Source organism: Papaver somniferum, chromosome 1, assembly GCF_003573695.1.
Source record: "Papaver somniferum cultivar HN1 chromosome 1, ASM357369v1, whole genome shotgun sequence".
NCBI lineage: Eukaryota > Viridiplantae > Streptophyta > Magnoliopsida > Ranunculales > Papaveraceae > Papaver > Papaver somniferum.
The window spans coordinates 119579255-119603344 of record NC_039358.1 but is presented as its reverse complement, the minus strand read 5'-3'; positions in this window follow the sequence as shown (position 1 = coordinate 119603344).

The window sequence follows — 24090 nt, the reverse complement described above, 5'->3', positions numbered from 1 at the left end:
TTTGATATACTAGTTCTCTTTTCAATCAAGGAGTTATAGAGGTTCTAGACTCAAACTACCTTGAAGATGTGATAAATCACTTGCACAAATGGATGAATCAACCTCAAGCTAAAAATCTTTCAAATCCAAGTATTGGTTGTCTTGTTACGGCACAACCAATCAAAAACTGAACTATAAGTGTCAATTCCTAGCATTACCTATCTGTTTAAGGCATAGGTAATCACAAATTGAACTAAATCAGTTTACAAAGCTTGAATACACATCAAAGAATTGATCAAACTACCAAGGATGCATGACATACAAGGTGAGAGTAAATTGATATGAATTCAGAGATTAAATCATGCTTCTCAATATATATTCATGGAGAAAAAGTAAATCACACCAAAGGATTCTAATTAATTAGGGGTTTCATCTCAACCATAGCAGAGATTTTTAGAACATAGCAAAAGGAAAATTAAAACCTAAACTACTATTACAGCTTGCACCGGCTACCCTGGGCTTCATTTTACATCACAAACCCATCTCTATTTATACACCAATTTCACTCTAATTTGGGTTTTTAATATCTCAACAGTATAACTGAAATTAGGGATTTGAGATTCATTCACTCACCAAATACAACTGAGATGTACTCCACATCCTTCAACCACTCCATTGACGTCACATACATGCTGCAATTGATGGAGGTATTCAGACCTAGGTTTCAATTCCATACTCTATGATTTCAATGGCTTCTTCCTTTATTAATGGATCAATGACTGTGAAAAGCTAGGAAGACATGATACAATTGAGTTGGTATTTTGATAATGGGAAAGTGGTAGTGACTACACACCCGCGACATGGAAAAAATAGAGCACTGTTGAGACTTGATATAGGTATGGGTTTCATCAGAGTCGGTGAGGGAGAGTGGAGAAGATAGGTTTCTTTTTCTTTCTTCTGATTTTGGAAACGAGAAGGGAAAGTGTAAATGGGGATTACTTGGGTGTTAGGCATGTGTAGCTTGTTTAAATGCTCAAGGGTGAGATTCGTTGACTTCCTTGAATCCAAAAATGACTTGAACATTTTGGACCACTGATTTTCCTTCCATTTCTCAGCCACCCACCATTTAGTGTAAATGTTTCCACTTTCCATAATGCCTCCGCCACTCTAGTCTTCATCCACCTGCTCACTTTAGGTATCTCCCCATGTTTATCAATCCTACAAATACAAAACAAACACAAAATATCAATATTTACAACAACAAAAAAGATAATTGATGTCTCGAGACGGAAAATACATAATTTCACTTAAAATGTGACATTAAAGCACTTGAGATGTGATAAAAGATAACAAAATGATATAGAAATATGCATTATTAGGCACCGATCAATAACAATCTGATTATACCCCGAATAACCGACCAAAAAGCAATAATGTGAGTGTCCCGCTAACCTCTCTAGCATTTGATCAATGACAGGCAAAGGAAAGTGATCCTTTCTAGTTGCAGCATTAAGATTTCTATAATCTATGCACACGCTCCATCCTTTTGAATTCTTGTAAGAACAATTTCGTCATCTTGATTTCTAATAACAGTGACACCCCGACTTCTTAGGAACCACTTGTACCAGACTAACCCATTTCCTGTCAGAAATTAGGTAAATCACCCCCACACTTAGCAATTTGAGGATATCTTTCTTTACGACCTCCATCATTGGGAGATTAAGCCTTAACTGAGCATCACGTAAAGGCCTGCTATCATCTTCCATAAGGATTCTATGCATGCACATGGTTGGACTAATTCCTTTGATGTCAGCAATTGTCCAACCAATGGCCGTTTTGTGCTCTTTCAGAACCCGAAGTAGACGTTCTTCTTGTATGGCAGTGAGGTTCTTTGCAATAATCACCGGAAGCTCCTCTTTATTACCTAAGAAGGCATACTTTAAGTGATCAGGAAGAGGCTTCAATTCTATCTTAGGTGCCTGCACAATAGAAGGTAAAGGAACCTCATTAGTCACGGGTAAAGAAATATAAGAGATATTACCCGTTCAAGCTTCTTGTAATGCTGTTAAAGCACCACACATCTCCACTAGCTCTTTGACTAAGTCGACGTCCAAATTCGGTTTCCCATGAACGTCCAAACCAATGCTATTTCGCAACACAACTCCAAGTTCATCTTCATTGCTCAAATCAAACATTTGTTGCGCTAACGAAACAATAACATCAATAGAAAAAGCTGAGTGCACATCACTAGGATAACGCATGGCCTCAAATATGTTGAAGTTAATGATCTCCTTATCAAATTCCATAGTGATTATACCATTGTCAACATCTATCTTCTTCTTTGCAGTTTTCACAAACGGTCTCCCAAGTAATAACGAAGTAGATGAACAATTATCTCCATTTTGCATATCCACTATGTAGAAATCAACCGGAAAGATTAACTGACTCACTTGAATTAACACGTCCTCCACGACTCCCTTAGGATATATATTGGACTTGTTTGTTATCTGAATAATGTGAATATCAATATTCTGCAGGGCACGTGTCACGATATTAGTGGCCGCATTCAGAAGTTAACTGTATATCCCTCTCTATACAGAGAAGCCTGAGTTACAAACTATACCTTCGTAGATCTACTTTATCTCGTCCCAAGGAAGGATTCCTCGACGGTTGAGATCAGAAGAGTAAAATCCTAGTCTACAAGGAGGCAGCTGGCGAAGGGACAAAGGTAGATGGGATATCTAATCAGCATTAAATGCTCAAATCCCTTATCTACACGCATAACCAAAGCACGTGGAGAGAGACTATGTGGCAGAACCCGATTGGTAGAAGTTGGCGGTGAACGAAGGTACAACCTATATGAAGGTTGGGGAGTTCCCGAAGGAACGTGGGTCAGCTGAGGTGGCAAGGTTCGACTGGATAAGGCGAGCAGTGAACGAAGGTACAATGTGTACGGAAGGTATATCAGCAGACGATGGACCCAAAGGCAGCAAAGATATACCTGGAGCAGAAGGGGCTATAAATACCAAGCCTCACCAACAAAATAAAGGAATTCAATATCTAGGAGAGAAGATCTAGTCTTAAGCTTATACCTCTTTAATGTTTAAAACTTAAGTATTTACTTCAACTTGAGTTCTCTCTATTACTTTTGGAAGCATTTAAGATCTTTGTAACCACCATACTTAATACACAACAATCACTCATTACCCCGTGGACGTAGACAAATGTCGAACCACGTAATATCTTGTGTCTCATGATAACTTAGAAGCTTTTACATTATATTTGAGTTCTTTGTTATTATTGTGATCTTTAATATCTTTTACTACTTAGCATTATCAGTTCAACAGAGGTATCGATACTACATAGCATTATCAGTTCAACAGAGGTATTGATACTACTTAGCATCTGATTCTCTGAGCTGTATACATTACGTAGACTACGGGAAAACGAGTAGTCACAGTTTGGCGCCCATCGTGTTTTGCTCACGAGCTTGAGTGTAGACATAGTTTTACCTTTAACTTATGTATCTTCTGAAACGAAGGGATCTGTGTTCCAAAATGATGAATCTCACTCTCTAGTGATTTGTTCATCCGTTATTTGTGTATGTTTTTTGAGTTCATAGCCTCTAAAGACGTACCTCGTTACAAATCTACAAAAAATTTACAAAAACGTACTCACAAAACGTTAAAATCTTTGTTTTATACTAAAATAACCTTTTTTAACAGAGGATATTTTAGATCTGGGAACCTTTGACTGACAGAGGAATCTCAGTGAGATTTTAAGGAAGAAAGATCTTCTAAAGCATTCAATAACCTTGTTTTTCGCGAGATCTGACACCTCCTTTTATTTGGTTTTCAACATTTAAGGTTGTTTTTTCCAAGGGTGTCATAAGTATTTAATACCTGTCTTTCAAAAACATTATTTCAGTCCTTTTCTGAAAAAGATACACAACCGTCTTCTGTGTCAGAGCATTAATTGCTACTTTTGGCGAAGGCACCCAAGTAGCAGATTCTGTCAACTTTCTGTAACCGCAGGATAACGAAATCCGAAGGCATGCAGAAACCAAATGAGGTACCAACAAGCTCACGACCAGTACTTACCATAGGAAGATCTCAAAAGCCTTCTCAAGCGAATCAAAGAACCGAAGCAGAGGACGGACAAAGCGAAATAGCAAGAAGAACGATTGCTAACAAATCACATATTCCTGCCGAATGGATGGGGAAAACATCGGGATCTCAACCACTTTACGGCATGCCGTTACCGGAGCATCCCACCAATATGCAGCCACCTGCGGCCAACGCAGGGTTACCCAGAACCTTAGTTCCTACGGTATGAGGGTTGAGAAACCTAACTCCAATTCAGATAGATCCAGCCGCACCAGTTATAGAAGAAGGAGCAGATAACTCCGAAGATCCGGCCGACAACACTCCTGGGAGGTAGAGTCCAAGACGAATACCAAATGGCAGCACAAATAGCATCCTTGCTACTCCGTAATAAGGAGAACGAGGATGCAATGCACGAGATGGCTCAAGAGAACCAGAACCTCAAAGGTATGCTGGACATATAGATCGAAGGCTCCCAAGCTCACCCTCCATCAAAAAGGCGTGAAAACGGAGCTATCTCAGGAAGACGAAGGGTGGATCTCAACCCACCAAAGACCAATCAACCTAATGGAGCCAGGAGAGCGCACCACGATCCAGACGAGACGGACTCGACATACAAGCCCTCTCAATCCTACTACGACGAAGCATTTTCGAAAGATGCTCACAATGTGAACATGGTTATGGAGCAAATGGAGAAAATGCGGAAGGAGATACAAGGCCTAAAACCTGGCCACGCAGGTGCAAGACTAGAAGAAGTGCTTCAAGAGGCAACCACATCCCCATTGTCTTTTCGCATTTTGATCCCATCCCTCCGAAATGCCCGGTACCTACGTTCCAAGCATACAACGGTACCTCAGATCCCGCATCCCACCTACGGTATTACACTCGTGTCCTTGCCCATTGGGAAAGAGATGAGGTAGTACTTTGTAGGTACTACCCTGCAAGCTTGACAAGATCAGCACTAGCCTGGTATGACAATTTACCAGCAAACTCAATTGAATCTTTTGAGCAATTGTCCATGGTGTTTTTGGAGACATACATGTACAAAAAATCAACAAAGGAAGGGTTAGATAGGATATTTGCTTTAGCTATCATACCCCGGGAAACATTGATGCAGTACACAGACAGGTGGAAAAAGACGTGCGAAGCAATTGGAAAAGTCAATCCGAAATTAGCATTAACTGCTATAAGTATGGACTTGATAGAACCTCAGCCATCTTTGTGGAGCTTCACAACAGAGCCCTCGATTCCGAAGGAGAGCTCAGGCTTTTCCAAGACCGCTACACCAGACTCGAAGAAATCCATAAGGACAACCCCAGGGCACAAGCAAAGACGAAAACAACGCCACAACGTACCAACTCCCTGGAACCAATTACGGAGATACCTAAGTGACAAAACGAAGCCGGGGGCAGGTTCAGCTCTCGAGACACACGATCCAAATACGGAGATGGCAAAAGAGGCAAAGGAAGAGAAGAATTCGTAAATAAAATCTACATGAAGCTGAATACAACGTTCTCTCACATTCTCAGCAAAGAGGGAGCAAAGTCAGGCTTTCCTTACCCTAATACTAGGGGAAAGCATCCAGGCAAAACGAAGCAGGCTAAGGAGTATTGTGCATACTACCAATACTACGGGCATACAACTGACGCGTGCTACCATTTACGGAACGTGATCCAGAGATTCATAGACGAAGGCAAATTCATGGAGTACGTAGAGATACAACCAGCTGAAACCGAGGAAACCCCCAAGAAAAGGGTAGAGTTACCCCAAGATGGCAAGTATATCAACATGATCACCTTTTCCAGCGGAGGTAAAGAAGAACTGCTCGAAGATATCCTCGAGTTAGCTCGAAACAGAAACAAACTAGAAGCCCACGAGGTGTTCAAGATAAGTGGACCACCTACTAGCACTTGGGAGGAATGGATGGCCACACCATTAACATTCTCAACAAAAGACGTCAACCAGGAGGTCGAAATGCACAACGATCCATTAGTGATCACTCTTCCAATACACTGATGGAACGTTACGAAGGTCCTTGTTGACGGGGGCAGTTCGTTAAATGTACTATTTTACGAACCCTACCTACGCATGGGTTTCACAGCGGAACAAATTGATTCTTCCACTTGCACCATATACGGTTTTAACGGAGCAGTCTCTAGGCCAGAAGGAGAAATTTTCTTAGAGGTACGTGCAGGGCCCTTAATAACCAATACACGGTTCTGCGTGGTGGAAGCACCTTCGCCCTACAATGTAATTATGGGAAGATTATGGGTCCATAGATTATGAGGAACAACTTCGACATATCATCAATAGCTACGATTCCCTACACCCATGGGTGAGATGGAAATCAAAGGTGACCAGCAAGACGCAAGGCTATGCAATCTAGCAGAGGTCAGACTCAACGAAGAAAGAGATGTTACCCAACAACACGAAAAAAACGACGAAAAGCAAACACCATGGAGGTGAAAGACGGAGCCTTCTCAGTTCCCGAAGCCATCTCAGTTCAAGAGACAAGCACCTCCGCCACTCCAAGGGCGGATGTTTCCGCCAAATGACAATTACAGAAAAGCACTCCTCAACGGCCTCAGCAACAAACCTGCTCACCGGTAGAACCAACGAAGAAAATCAACATCGGAACGGAGACAGAACCGAAAATGCTCAACATTGGAACTTTATTTGAAGAGGAAGAGGAGATGCAACTACAAAGGTTACTCGGGGAATACGTAGACGTCTTCGCATGGTCAATGGAAAACATTCCAGGAATTGACCCAAATTTGGTCTTACACCATCTTTGGCTCAAACCCGAAGTGCCACCATTTAAACAATGCATCCGTAAGGTGGCAGATATCTATCATGAAGTAGTAGAAAAGGAGTTATAAAATCTACTCGCAGCAGGATTCATACGAGAAGTCAAATATCCTACGTGGATATCTAACATGGTAATCGTACCTAAGAAGAACGGAGGCGTGCGCAGTTGCATCGACTTTAGAAATCTCAACAAAGCGTGCCCCAAAGATAGCTACCCACTGCTAAACATTGACCAACTGGTCAACGCAACCGAAGGGCACCAGAGACTATCCTTCATGGATGGATACTCAGGATACAACCAAATATCCCTTGCAGAAGAAGATCAGGAGCATGCATCAAAGATAGAAAAAGTCACATTCAGACACGTCTGTCGGAAAGACAACAAACACGCAGATGCCTTAGCATTTATATCATCAATGCTGAGGGACAAGAATACCACCTCCGTTCAAATTGGGAGGATATACGAACCTTCGATAGAAGGGCCAACCTCAGGCGCTGGAGAAGCCATGGTCGTCCAAACTCAGGATATGAGGGAAGCAGAAAAGTAGAAAGAAGACGAAGGGATAGAAGAGCCAGATAACGAAGCTGATGAGTCTGACAAAGACCTGTCCATGTCGGATGCAAGCAACGAAGACGAAGCAGAAGATGATTGGAGAATCCAAATTCACCAGTATCTTGATAAAGGTACCTTACCATCAGACGTCAAAGAAGCTCGTAAAATCGAGTCCAAGGCAGCGATGTACAACCTACGTGATGGGATATTGTACAGAAGGTCATTTCTCGGACCTCTGATGCGGTGCCTCTCACAAACCGAAGGCAGGAAAATACTGCATGATATACACAATATAGAAGCCGACAACCATAGCGGAAGAAGGTCCTTAGCAATCAAAGCCAAGATGCAAGGATACTATTGGCTGAGCATGGACGAAGATTCAAATAATGTAGCTAAGCGCTGCGAAAGATGCCAAAGCTTTGCCAGGAAGATTAGGGCACCGACAACGAATATCAACTCATTCATCATCCCATGGACATTCGTCAAAAGGGGGCTTGATATTGTTGGACCTTTGATATAAGGGACATCAAAAAGAAAATACCTAATCGTGGCTACGGATTATTTCACCAAATGGGTGGAAGCAAGAGATTTGGAGATAATTAGAGACACGGACGTCTTTAAATTTTTGTTTGAACAAATCATCTGCAGGTTCAGGATACCATCCGCCATAGTCTCTGACAATGACAAACAGTTGGAGGGAAAGAATGTAGACATGTTGTTCAACACTTTCAACATTCAGAAAAACATTTCCACTCTGATATACCCTAAGAGTAATGGACAAGCGGAGGAGACTAACAAGACGATAGCGATGAACTTGAAAAAGAAGCTAGGAGCATACGATAAAAGATGGTGTGGACAGCTACACAATGTCCTATTGGCCTATCGAACTACAAGAAGATCAGCTACAGGAGAAACTTCGTTCTTGATAACCTACGGAGCCGAAGCAGTCATCCCAACGGAGATAATACTGCCAACAACAAAAACGGAGGCATGGGAAAAGAACCTGACGACAGACCTGATGCTCGAAAAGTTGATGATCTCGAAGAAAGACGAGAAGTGGCTTTGGAAAAGATGGTAAACTACCAACGAAGACTAGCACATGAACACAACAAACGCTTATCCCAATAAACTTTGTGGCCGAAGAGTACGTGCTACGACAGATACCACCATATCAAAGAAATAATGAGTGGGGAAAGCTAGCTCCGACATGGGACGGACCCTACATCATACACGACATTACCGGGAAAGGATCATACTACCTAAGGAACCTAAAAGGTGAAGTATTACAACACCCCTGGAACGTGATGTACCTAAAAAAGTACTACTCGTAAATGGTTATTACTCAGGAGATGAAGGGAAGAGGCAACGGACCACCATGTTCTATCCATGATCAAAGGTATTATAGACCTTACTCATCAATGAAAGAAACTTTTTTCCTAAGAGAAAAGTTTGTTTGATTAAACATAAATTGGGTTAGAATAGACACCCTCCGTCAGAATTGACGATGAGACAAGGCAAGGCACAACTGCGCATGTGTCAATACTCGGATCCTCGGAGTGATAGATCCGTTCACGAGGCAATAAGAAAAAGTATGATATCCCCTATAGAGATACCTTGTCGAAGTAAAGCAGCCATCACGCTGAACGCGTAGAGTTACAGGAAAATTATTACCCACGTAGGATCCCTCGCCACCAAGGTACCTTATGGCCAAAGGATACTTGGGTAGGATGATGAATGTTCCACCAAAGGTCAAAAATACCTTAGCACCTTGCGATGACTCGAATGTGCGAATAACTAGACACAACACGTCTACATATATATATTCATGCAATACTAAGGGTACCATAATAATAATACCAAAATACGACTAACATGTCTTAAGAGTTGCAGATAACAAAGGTTCACATCGTAACAAAGCATTGTTTCAAGGAAAGGAGACAACAAAGGCCCCTCAGCTTGGGGCATAACACAACAAAAAGTTCAGTTAAAAAGAAACAGGACACATCAAGGATAAGGAAGACGAGGAAAGACAACTCATTCGGCTTGGAGCTCAGCTTCTGCAAAGGAATTGTTGATATAATCAATGGCCGAATGCTTGAACTGCACCTTCATATGAGAAGCTTGAACTTCCAGATCCGAAGCCGACTTTTGACGAAGCTCCATCATCTGAGCACTAAGCTGATCGTTAGCTTGCTGAAGCGCCTCGGCCTTAAACTTAGCAGCAACATCGAATTGGCGAGAAATCTCCAACGATGATATCTGGCCTTCAATACGGGAAATCTTGGTGTTTGCACCCACCAGTTGCTCCTGAAGACCTGCGGAAGCGAAGGGTATCAACAACAAGAAAAAAGAAGTTAAAGACACAAAGGATGCTGCGGAAAAATAAGGGTCCTAAGCTACCTCCTGGATGGCTAAGGATTCTTCTAAACTATGTTGAGCCTCAGAAAGATCCACATCAGCGGCGTCGAGATCCTCCACAAGGGTATCTCGTTCCGTCTGGAGATCATCAACATCAATCTGGAGCGAAGCATTCTCAGAGGACAAAGCTTGGTAAACATTCTCTAACTCTTCCAACCTTTTTATTAGAGATGCATAAGACATGGAAGAAGAAATTGAGCCATCCTCGACAAGTTTGTTCTTAAGAGAACAAACCTCAGAAGATAAGACATTACGTTCTGCAGTAACCTTAGCTAAGGAAGCACAAGCATCTTCAAAATCTGCATGATACTTCTTACGGATAACTTCTTGGGCTGAGAGACGTTTCTCGGCTAAGGAAATCTCCTCATTTTTCTTTAAAATGAGACTCTCCTTCCAATTAAGGGCTTCGTCACACTCCTTACAAAGTAAAGCCATCTGCTTCACTAAATACGCATTATGAGCAGACTCAAGGGGAAGTTCGGCCTCATTGTGAATGGTTACGTTCATCAGTCTATCAGATTTCTTTTGATAATACCATACGTCGGAGGTTAACTTGGTTACTCGATCCCGGAGGCATCTAAGTTCACTATAACTACCAGCTGGCAGGCGAAGGATACCTTAGGACTATGAAGCCAAGCAAGAATGAAGAAAAAGCTAAGGTAAAGAAGAAACGAACCTATGACTTTGGAAGATTCAGCAGCTAAGGCAGATTCGGCAGCTTTACGACCATCCTCAGCGACTTTGGCAGCATTATTGGCTCTTTCAAGAGCCAACAAACAAGCCTCCAGGGATCTCTGAGTCTTTCTCAGATCGTCCTCCAATGAAGATATCTTAGCAGCAGTAGCAGCATTACTAGAAGAAGGTTGTTGTAAGACAACAAGGGCATGTTCTTGATGGGTACGTTCCAATAGAGCACTCAAATGAGTACACTTAGCTCTATAAACCTTGAATAAGGTATAGCCAACATCGATCTGCTAACAAAGCTGCCGAAGAAAGAAGTATAAGAGAAGATGAAGGACAAAAACGAGAAGCAAAACAGTAAGGCAAGAATTACTTACTGAGAATGCTTAGAGGCGAGGGAGGAAATCAGCGTAGGTGTCCATGAAAGCCTCCATCTCCTGGATGCTACCCCTACGGATCTCACAAAAGCTCTGACTAGAGCGGAGGCAATCCGGGTCAAAGAATAACTCTTTAGCCGCACGATACTGAGCAGATAGCACATCCAGTTGAGAAGCCACCTCAAAAGAACTACCAAGACGATGGTGATCAACCCCAACAGAATAAGGACCCTTAGAGTCCCGCAAGACGGCTTCGAGAATGGCATCATCAGAACTACCAAGGCTCAAGTTCTCAGACAGCTTACCCTGGCTAGGATCAACAAAAACTCCCTCAAACGCTTGAGAACGAACAAGGGGCACGACTGATGAGCCCTCACCACGACGAAGAGACGACATGGTGGATGAGCTAGGAACCGAAGGGAAAGCATGAGCACCGCCTAAGTACATATCACCAGCAGAAGGAAGACTACCCAGTCTAGTCCAATCTGGTGACGAAGGCGGAGGTCCAACAACTTTGCTAACAGGGGCAGTAGAAACAGACTGAGCGCTCCCCAATGAAGTTGGCATAACATTGAAGGAGAAGCTAGCTAGTGAAATCACAACCTTCTTCTTCAGCTGAGAGTTTGAACTACTAACCCTCACCACGGGGGTAACGACCTTTGCAAATGAACCACTAGACTGAAGCAAAGTAGCAGGAGATGAAGGAAGGCTCTTGGAAGCTACGACAACAGCTTCAACAGTAGCCGAGAAAACATGCAACGTTCCGCTAGGGGCAGAAAATGGAGGCATCTTCAAAGACGAAGTAGGAACAGAAGCTTGAACGTTAACAGGGTTGATCAACTGAGCAACACTACCAGCAAGGAGATTCTCACCCTCCACCGAACCAACACGAACAAGACTGAGGATATCCTTGGAAAAATCTTCCTCAATATCATCCAAATGAGGGCTGAGGCCGGTATCCTCAATATCCCCCATGACTTCATCCTCCGGCACCCCCTCGGCAGCCTTGGGATCCTCATCCGAAGATTCAAGATCAATCACAACCTTCAACTTTCCCTTCCTCTTGGAAGACTATAGAAGAACACATGCGACAGCTAAGGATCAGGGGCAAGATATTAAGGAACTTACAAGCACAAAGGTATGATAGTAATACTTACCTCCACAGGTGTTGGTGTAGTTGCGTCAACTGAAGCCTTCCTCTTCCTAATCCTGATAGCCACGGAGTAACCAGCAGAGCCCGGACCAGTTCCAGCAGGCGAAGCAGGGGCAGACTACAAAAGAAAGCCATCATAAAATCAAGCAAAGTTATTAAAGCAAAAATCTTCAAGAAGAAACGAAGGGTACCTCGTGAGAAGCAGTAGGGTTGAAGACCCAAGGCTGATATCCATCATACTTCTCGGGTATAGCGAAAGTTGTGCGGGGTACGCGAGGATCAGCAGTAGTAAAACCATAGGCCCGGGGATCTACCACACGAACATGAGTACGGGCCCAGCGATCATCATGGTCAAGACGAATGCGATCAGACTTCGGCACAAGTAGCTTGGCAGAGTAAGGGATGACAGTCAAACTAGTCTTATCAATCTCCTCCAATTGACGAAGGATATTGCCTTCCCGGATTTTCCTGGCAGTAACATGGATACGACGAGGGCCAACACTCCAAGGAAGAAGATTACTCTTCTGGATAGCATCAGCATACGTAGCATTGAAGTTGGCGGAGGTATAATCCTCTCGCTTAGATCTCCCATCAGCAAAGGGATCATAGGACTCCAAGATTGTTTTACCCTTGCTACGGTACCAGCTTTCGCGAAGGGCACACCAAAAATTTCTAGTATACTGCATAACTCCTCGAACCTGAGTCTTATTTACCGGGTCATCCCTGGAAGACAAGATGTCGTAGTAAAAGGGATCCTTTATACTGAACAAAGGGAGGAGCATACTAGCAGCCAACTGACCAACACTGATTAGGAGGTTATTTTCATCATAAAGAAAACTCCGGATCAAGTACTCGTTGAGAACATCAGGACCATCGACAAAGGAGATCTCGAACTTATGAAGACGAAAAGACTTGGTGATCTCGGCTATGGACAGATGAGCAAAGATATCCTTGTCATGCATTTGAAGCCTATGAAGCTCATAATGAGGAGGAGGAGGCGGAAGGTCCTCAACAACAACTTCTTCAACCCCAGGATCCTCAACATCCTCAGGAATCAGAGCCACATCCGTACCAGCAGGTATCTCAGTGTCCTCAGGAGGCGGAGATGACGTAGCATCAGGATGATCCATCCGCAGAGGCGGATCAGTTGACGAATCGGTCCTCGGACCCTTGCGCGTAGGCTTCTTCGGAAGTCTCATATGTCCTAACATCAACAGGGAAAACAGTTCATCATCAATGACGGATGGAAAATCACAGTCGACTAAAAAGCAAATTGGGGGGAAAAAACCAACGTACTTTGGGCATGGGTTTTACTAAACCAACCAAGAGAAGCAAATTTAAACCCGTCATAGGGAAAAATCGAGGATCATTCATCACATAATCAAAGATGCAGACGAAGAACGATCATGGCAGAATTATCATCAAAATGCGAAACAGGATGAAACCCAAGTTCTCATATAACATGAACAAAGGGAAAGGAACTACAATTCTTACATGCAAGCACCACAACAACACCAAACAATTAAAAGAGGAGAAACAGAATCATGTATGAGAAATATGAAGGCAACATTGGAAAGAAAGTATCACTTACTTGTATAACCAGAGGCTGAATCCGAGTCTTGAGAAATCAAAGAGAAGATGGGGCAGTTAGCAGCAGGAGAAAAATCTCAGTGAAAGAGATGGAGAGCGACAGTTCGACGAAAAAGAAAAGGAATTAATGAAAATTCCTTCTCTTTGTTTCCTTCTTATAGGCGGCTGAAGAATCCAAAAATTTGGATGTCTCGAAATTCAAGGGGAAGTTATTGCATGAAGGCACATGAAGGGACCACCCGATCGGTACGTGCAAAATGGCGGCGTAACAGAAGTTTTCTTCCAATCCTACTAAACGGTAGAATATGAAAGAAAAGGGGAAAATTGTGAATACCAATATTCTGCAGCGCACGTGTCACGATCTTAGTGGCCGCATTCAGAAGTTATTTGTGTAGCCCTCGCTATACAGAGAAGCCTGAGTTACAAACTATACCTTCGTAGATCTACTTTATCTCGTCCCAAGGAAGGATGCCTCGACGGTTGAGATCAGAAGAGTAAAAGCCTAGTCTACAAGGAGGCAGCTGGCGAAGGGACAAAGGTAGATGAGATATCTAATCAGCATTAAATGCTCAAATCCCTTATCTACACGCAAAGCACGTGGAGAGAGACTATGTGGCAGAACCCGATTGGTAGAAGCTGGCGGTGAACGAAGGTACAACCTATACGAAGGTTGGGGAGTTCCCGAAGGAATGTGGGTCAGCTGAGGTGGCAAGGTTCGACTGGATAAGGCGAGCGGTGAACGAAGGTACAATGTGTACGGAAGGTATATCAGCAGATGATGGACCCAAAGGCAGCAAAGATATACCTGGAGCAAAAGGGGCTATAAATACCAAGCATCACCAACAAAATAAATGCATTCAATATCTAGGAGAGAAGATCTAGTCTTAAGCTTATACCTCTTTAATGTTTAGAACTTAAGTATTTACTTCAACTTGAGTTCTCTCTATTACTTTGGGAAGCATTTAAGATCTTTGTAACCACCATACTTAATACACAACAATCACTCATTACCCCGTGGACGTAGACAAATGTCGAACCACGTAATATCTTGTGTCTCATGATAACTTAGAAGCTTTTACATTATATTTGAGTTCTTTGTTATTATTGTGATCTTTAATATCTTTTGCTACTTAGCATTATCAGTTCAACAGAGGTATCGATACTACTTAGCATCTGATTCTCTGAGCTGTATACATTACGTAGACTACGGGAAAACGAGTAGTCATAAATAGTAATCCTTGCCTATTTTAAAGGTCCAAGATTCAAAGAATCATAAACATCGGCTGACATAAAACTTATGGATGCTCCCAAATCAAGCAAAGCACGCTCGAATCGTCGGTTACCAATAGTAATTGGCACTATGAAGCCACCCAGATCTTCACGCTTTGCAGGCATCTTCTTTAGTAACATAGTTGTAGCACTTTTTCCCACCTGAGTAATTTGATTAGCAATCAACCTATCCTTCCTTTTGCACAAATCCTTCAAAACCTTAGCATACCTGGGTACCATTTTGATGGCCTCAATAAATGGGATGTTGATTTGTATCTTGCTAAAAATATCCATGATCTCCTTGTCTTGAGCTTGCTTCTTTTATTTGGCAAAACGACTAGGGACAGGAGGTTGTATGGTAAAAGTGGGAACCGTATCCTTAGGTTGGCCTGTTGAAATTGGTTTTTCCTTTGGTACGGTTTCCACCTCTAATTCCTTTTCGATGTCGCTACTTCCCTTTTCTTGTTGCTTAAGCTCTTCTGTTTGTTTCCCACTTCTTAAAGTCACTGCATTGAGATGCTTTCTTGGATTTAAAAAGGTTGCGATGGAAACTTTGTCGATGCTTGTGATTTCAGTAGATTCACATACGTAGCCAACTTCCCCATTTGAGTTTGTAAATTTCTAATAGCATTATCAGTTTTTAACTGATTTTGTTCGGCTTTCTATTGACTTTGTTGGAACATAGATGAAATACCTTGCATCATGGTAATTATCTTCTCAGAGGTATCCTCCTTTGGAGCTTATGGTTGTGGTTGTGGTTGGAATTGTTGTTGAAAACCACCTTGCCTCGCATAAGGATTAGGAGTTGCAGCTTGCTTGTTTGCATAACTGAAATTAGGATGATCTTTCCAACCTGGATTATAAGTGTTAGAATATGGATCATACCTTGGCCTTGGATTAGGAAATAGAGCATTAACCTCGGCCTCTTCTTCACATGGCGGAGCTACTACAGAAGCTATACGATGAATCGCCTTCTCAATTGTACTTAACCGGTGCTATGTATTCGGAGACTCCCTCATCTCGCTAACCTTTCTGAAATTTGAGTCATGTCTTGTATAAAACTGTTGAGCATTGGATGTCATACTCTCAATCAAGCTAGTTGCTTGTGAGATTGTCTTCTCAGTAAGTGAACCACCAGCGACTGCATCAATCAAGTTCCTTTGTTCTGGAAGCAATCCTTCATAGAAGTATTGAATAATGAGTGTTGGTTATATGTTGTGATGTGGGCACCTTGCCACCAATCTTTTGTACCTCTCCTAATATTCATAAAGAGACTCCCCGGTAATTTGTAAATGCCACTAGTCTCTTTACGAGCAGCAGCCTCCTTAGAAGCAGGAAAGTACTTCTCCATAAATAACTTTTTCATCTCAGTCCATGTTGTAACACTCCCTGGAGGAATATAATACAACCATTCTTCTTCTAAGTCCGTTAATGAGAACGGAAAATCTTGTAGCATAGCCATATCTCTGTCTTCGATTCCTTGCCTTATACTTGTCATCTTGCGTTGAAATACTTGAAGATGACAGTTCAGATCTTCATCAGGATGTCCTTTGAACTTCGGTAGATGATGGAGTAGATTCTACTTCGGCTCCATTGGGTTAGTAATTGAAATGCACAGTGGTTGCGAATCTAAGCATGGAGATGTCAACTCTCCTAAATTCCTCTCCACAGGTGGAGGTGGTGGAGGATTTGCACCGTCGTTCACCATTGTTGATGTAGAAGGTTCTTCTTGCAACTATGGACGTGATTTTAGTATGGTTCCCTTTCGAGTTTGAATTCCTGTCAATCCCCTATTCTTAAACCTTCTTAGCCAATATGATTATACCCTAAACCTGAAGTAACAACATCTAGATCATCGGTCTTAACATAATTACCTGAAGTAAAACAAAACTGATTCCCAAGCACTCTGATACCTTATAGATGAAACTCCCAAAAGATATTAATTAATATATATGTGTATTATATTACAAACAACAAGAAAACATATATATGAAAGATACAAACACGTTCTTAATCAGCTATCGGTTTAAACTACGGAAGCGGATGTCTTCAAGTACACCATCTCTTCGGAAAACTGAAACTGAAGTGGGAACAAGTGAGCACATCATCCCAAAGGGGTGCCCAGTGGAAACATATAACTTTCAAGTAATTACTAACATGCTTCGCAGTTCTAAGGAATATAAATTGAAAGAAAACAAGAAGAAACTAATCATACAACAATCTATGCACCACGAAGCAAGTGTCACTCTAACCTCGCCAAACTCATTGGAGAAGACGACACGAAAGCAACCCTAATCAATAATAATAATAATAATATCGTCCACACAGATTGCCCATATAAACCATGATTCATAATATTACCATCAAGATCAGAAAGTTAGACAAACAAGTATAATATGCACACGAGTGATTTCCCTCAAATAAGATATAATAATAGTGCATACTGATGAATTACCGCCCTACTAATGAAATAGATATAATAATAGTGCATACGGATGAATTACCACCCTACTAAATAATATTGTCGACGGATGAATTACCGCCTTACTTAACTTAGCTAAGAGACGTAGGGAATCACTGACACTCCTCGCAGGGAAATCTCATAATGCATATCACACACAATACATCGTAGCAAAACATCGTATATACAGTTTCAACATGTAAAACATACTTAAAGATACAGGAATAGTACATCAAAGTACACGCAATCATGCACATAAGTAGTAAAGTCTCATCATGCTCGCTGATAAAGAAAGATTAATGATTACAAGAAGGTTACAGAGTTCCCACCTTTTTTTGATGACAAGCCATGCATACCTCGAGATCCATGATCCACTATTTCGTCCTTTAAATCGATCGTTGTTAATAAATACTAACTGTTAATCACACAAGCACTCTAAGGAATTAGTCAAACGACTCGTACAAGGCTCATAACAAGTCTATCTAATAGTTCTAGATCCGTTTATGATATATGATTCTCTACCTTTAACATATCTACGAGTTCACTAATACAATTGGGTTAGTTCTATAGTCCATTCAATATGTCTTATGAATATCTACAACTTTGTAGAGAGAACCAAAGGCTAATTCAGACCATAAGTGGTCCAAAACATCAAGATAGGAAAACAATCCCTAAGCCCCAGTCCATGGGCTTGATCAGGCACGACCCACTAAGCCGGCCCAACACAAGGCTTGGCCCAACTAGCGGTCACTGACGGTCAAAGAGGTCAGATAACAGTCAACATATAGTCAAAGGTCAAGGTCCTGATCAAATGGTTAACTCGGTCAAGGAGACACCTCAGTCAAGGTCCACTGAGTCAAACCGATTCAATTCAGGTTATCAGGGTTAACTCAACTCAGTCAGATAACTGAGTCAGCCAAGACTAATACAGTCAAACTGAGCAGAAGGAACACAGGAAAAACTATGGCACAAGCCATAGATACAAACACAACTCTAACACCAATCTAATTTAACTAGAGTCTAGACTATTTCACTAACTCCAAATCATTACATTCATACAAGCATCATTACATCTGTTTTTGAATACTGTAACTTCAACTGCATTTCTTAACAACTGCAACTCCATACCTTAGTTCATCTAAAGCTAATCCCCATACTATTACCCAATTTATCAATTATTTCCACTACTATCAACTCATACATTCCATGCTTCTCATTCTCAGACACTAGGTCAATTCTTCTTACTCAGAATCTATCAAGTTCTTGAAATGGATTAGCTTACCTTAACTACAGTTTCTCTACCAAATCCGTTGGCCATAACTACAGCTCCATATTATCGTCGTCAGCTCCAACACCCTAAACTCCAGCTAACACCATATGCGGTATCACTACCACTCTCATGAACTGTTACTTGAATTCATTCATCTTATTCAAAGCTTCAACAACAATAACTCTCTAAATCTCCTCTATAACTCTGCCTCCAAGTTCACCATTAATCGAAATACCATCCATTCACTTCCAACCCCTTCCTTGCATTCCACAACACCAAAACAGCTACCACATTAACAACTTCAACATTATATCAAGTAGACAAATCCTCTCAATCTCTCTAATCAAGATTTAAGTAACATCTCCAATCCAAACACAATTCAAATCCTAATTTCATTCAACCTGTAATTCAATCAAACTTCCATCCCAACTCCACAACCAGTTCCTACCTTCAAGAACACCTACATCTACTCATACATTCACAATAAAACAACAACACAACAAATCCGTTCCTTGTTCTTGGTTTAATTTTAAATTACAACCCAAACTTCATTTGTAACAACAATTTAATCTAACTTCAAGCAAACTCTCTTCCATATTTGCACCACCACCATAACTGCACCTCAACTATCTTTACAATCATCTAATTTCCAACCCAAGAACCCTAATTTCTATTTTGGGGAAGAACAGAACAAAAACCCTAATTTCTTGTGAAATCAAAATTAAATCTTATAGAACATCTCAACTTCAAACTTAACCGAAACCCAACTCTAATTATGCAGTTTTAGAGCACAATCACACAATTAAGCGAAAATAATTAAGAACCCTAATTACCTGGTTTTGAGATTCTTCATCAGGATAGCCTCCAATCAAAAGTTCAATAACAACCCCTTTTAATTCTCATCAATCATCAACCAATTAACTTATCTAATTCCAAACAAACACTCAATCAGATGAAATCCTAACTTCAATTATACAGCAACAACCAGTTCTTCTCCTCCCGACTTAATTCAACCATAAAACCATCATCCTCACCTTCGATTCATCTTACTGACAAGCTCTATGTATTTCTCACACAATCACAACTCAATTCTTCGAATTGAGATCGACATGAAGAGAAGAAAAAGAATAACATGGAAGAAGAAAAGAGAAAGGGAAAAGATAAGAAAATGAAATTCTCTTCGATCGAGTTGGGGAAGACCAACGAAAATTTATTAACGCACCCAGAAAAATGATACGGGCAGCCAGGTCGGTCAGGATGCGAACAACCTTTTTGCCCTTCTAACTAATCTGATAAAATCTTCTTCGTCTGATATCCGAATGACACGTTCGAGTAGCCCATTCCGCATAACTTTTCGAGACCTATTCAATGATACTAGTTTCGTATCTAGATCGTTGTTAGATTAATTTTCTAATAATTAAAATTTACATTAACTAATCGAGTCATTATCGGCTAAATCGTCTCTTGATCATCTTTACACTATTCCAATAGCGTTGACGTGCTTGAGGGTCCTTACATTCTCCTCACCTTATAACATTTTCATCCTTGAAAATCGAACCGTCCTTCCATTCTTCAAAACTCCTCACCTTATAGAGATATACTATCTCTCATCAAAGTGCAAGTACTGCTCATACTTACAAACGATGCGAAAATAACTCATTTCAAATGAGTTTGAAACAACATGAAAGGAAAACACAAATCTAGGTTACTTTCTACATCGAAGATCTAAAATTATAGCTCTAGGTTCAATAGACTATTTTTTATTTCAATTGATTACTGGTTGTAACTTTATTAGAAGATACGCTATAATAAAGTTTCTATATGAATCTTAGTCTATCATTCAAAATTATCAAGCTCAGCTATACTAATTTAATTGCTAATGGAAAGATAAATTTAGGTGCTCAATAAGTGTCTATATGACTTACAGAATCTATTAAATATACTAGTTTCTCTATCTATTTATTTTTAGCATTGGATTGTCTACTTGTTCATTATTGCTAACCATTCTCCAATCTCTATTAGCTTTGCAAACATAAAATAATTAGTTTACCTTACAATTTTACTTCATTAAATGCACACACCACCAAACAAATAAATCAATCAACCAAATAAATATTTTAGTTATTGATAGCTTTTAGTGATTAAGATTTATCTCACACCCAACCCGGTTCTAAACTATAATCTAGTTCTCTACCTGGTACTAACTATTATCTATGGTTGCCCATGTAAGATCTAATAGTGAGATCTGATACCAACTTGTCACGCCCCTAATCTTAAACCTTCTTAGTCAAATATGATTATAGCCTAAACCTGAAATAACAACATCTAGATCATCGGTCTTAATATAATTACCTAAAGTAAAACAAAACTGATTCCCAAGCACTCTGATACCTTATAGATGAAACTCCCAAAAGATATTAATTAATATATATGTGTATTATTTTACAAACAACAAGAAAACATATATATGAAAGATACAAACAGGTTCTTAATCAGCTATCGGTTTAAACTACGGAAGCGGATGTCTTCAAGTACACCATCTCTTCGGAAAACTGAAACTGAAGTGGGAACAAATGAGCACATCATCCCAAAGGGGTGCCCAATGGAAACATATAACTTTAAAATAATCACTAACATGCTTCGCAGTTCTAAAGAATATAAATTGAAAGAAAACAAGAAGAAACTAATCATACAACAATCTATGCATCACGAAGCAAGTGTCACTCTAACCTCGCCAAACTCATTGGAGAAGATGACGCGAAAGCAACCCTAATCAATAATAATAATAATATTATCCACACAGAGTGCCCATACAAACCATGATTCATAATATTACCATCAAGATCAGAAAGTTAGACAAACAAGTATAATATGCACACGAGTGATTTCCCTCAAATAAGATAGTATATATAATATCATAAAGGATGAATTACCGCCCTACTAAGATACTATTCAAGCGGATGAGTTACCGCCCTACTATATTAATAAGCAATAATATTAATACTGATGAATTACCGCCCTACTAATGAAATAGATATAATAATAGTGCATACGGATGAATTACCGCCCTACTAAATAATATTGTCGACGGATGAATTACCGCCTTACTTAACTTAGCTAAGAGCCGTGGGGAATCACTGACACTCCTCGCAGGGAAATCTCACAATGCATATCACACACAATACATCGTAGCAAAACATCGTATATACAGTTTCAACATGTACATCATACTTAAAGATACAGGAATAGTACATCAAAGTACACGCAATCATGCACATAAGTAGTAAAGTCTCATCATGCTCGCTGATAAAGAAAGATTAATGATTACAAGAAGGTTACAGAGTTGCCACCTGTTTTTGATGACAAGCCATGCATACATCGAGATCCACGATCCACTATTTCGTCCTTTGAATCGATCGTTGTTAATAAATACTAACTGTTAATCACACAAGCACTCTAAGGAATTAGTCAAACGTCTCGTACAAGGCTTATAACAAGTCTATCTAATAGTTCTAGATCCGTTTATGGTATCCGATTCTCTACCTTTAACATATCTACGAGTTCACTAATCCAATTGGGTTAGTTCTATAGTCCATTCAATATGTCTTATGAATACCTACAACTTTGTAGAAAGAACCAAAGGCTAATTCAGACCATAAGTGGTCCAAAACATCAAGATAGGTAAACTATCCCTAAGCCCCAGTCCATGGGCTTGATCAGGCACGACCCACTAAACCGGCTCAACACAAGGCTTGGCCCAACTGGATCAACTAGCGGTCACTGACGGTCAAAGAGGTCAGATAACAATCAACATATAGTCAAAGGTCAAGGTCCTGGTCAAATGTGAAGAAGCGGGGGTCTAACAACACCACCCAATATTTCGATTAGCAATTCGTATGGGCTAACTCTGAAACACTTTGCTAGAGAATCAACTAGATAGTCAGACTCAATCTAGATAGAAATTATCTCAAGGATTTATTGTCTCAATCTCTCGATTTGATCTTTACTCAAGCAAATAGAAATCTGCGAGTCTTTATCAAAGAGAGATAACTTGGACGGTGCCAAAGACCAATGTCCAAGGATCAATCAACTACAATCAACAACCAAAGGTTGGATTAGACAAGTTGATGATCACGAACGCACAACCTGTATTATTTCAATTATATAAAATATAATGCGGAAAAGAAATAACACAGACACCAGAAGTTTTGTTAACGAGGAAACCGCAAATGCAGAAAAACCTCGGGACCTAGTCCATATTGAATACACAATGTATTAAGCCGCTACAGACACTATCCTACTGCAAACTAACTTCGGACTGGACTATAGTTGAACACCTATCAATCTCCCACTGGTACAAGGTACAGTTGTACTCCTACCCCTCTGATCCCAGAAGGATACTGCGCACTTGATTCCCTTAGCTGATCCCACCCACAACCAAGAGTTGCTGTAACCCAAAATCACAAACTTGATAATAAACAGATCTGTCTCACACAGAAAAGTCTATAAAAGGATAAATCTGTCTCCACAGATAAACCCTAGGTTTTGTTCCGTCTTTAGATATAAAATCAAGATAACATGAACCAATTGATAATCCGGTCTTATATTCCCGAAGAACAACCTAGATTAATCAATCACCTCTCTACAATCCTTCCTGACTACACAAGCGGATTGTCGAGGAATCACAAACAGTGAGACGAAGATGTTTGTGACTTCTTTATCTTGCCTATCATAAAACTCTCACGATCTCAAGCCAATCAATCGATTGTACTCGTATGATATAAGATGCAAGATCAGATCACACAACTACGATAAAGTAGTATCGGTCTGGCTTCACAATCCCAATGAAGTCTTTAAGTCGTTAATCTAATTTTAGAGAAGAAAATCAAAGGTTAATGGAGATCGACTCTATCGGGCGTACTAGTAGCACACAGACGTGTGGGGATTAGTTTTGCACAATTCTAGATGTCTCCTTTATATAGCCTTCAAATCAGGGTTTTGCCTTAGTTACAAAGCAATCCTTATTCACCGTTAGATGAAAACCTGATTTAGATTCAAGCTAATATTTCTCAACCGTTAGATCGAAAACTTAGCTTGTCACACACAATTGGGTAGACATTTACTGGGTTCGTGAAAACCATGCCCAAACGTGTACGTGTATGTCGGTTCAACATAGTAACCCAAAAGGTTGACCACATGAGGATTTCATATTAACCTTGTTCTTCTTCACCATAACTAGTTCAATTGACTCAAATGAACTAGTTACATAGTTGTTCAATTGCTATGAGATCTTATGTAACTACACAAGACACAATTGAAGCAAAGATGACTCGATTCGATTGAATCGGCTCATGAACATTATAGCCACGGTTTTCATAAAGCATTCCTTAGTAATTTAATATTTCATGTTCAGAGCACATCTTTAGAT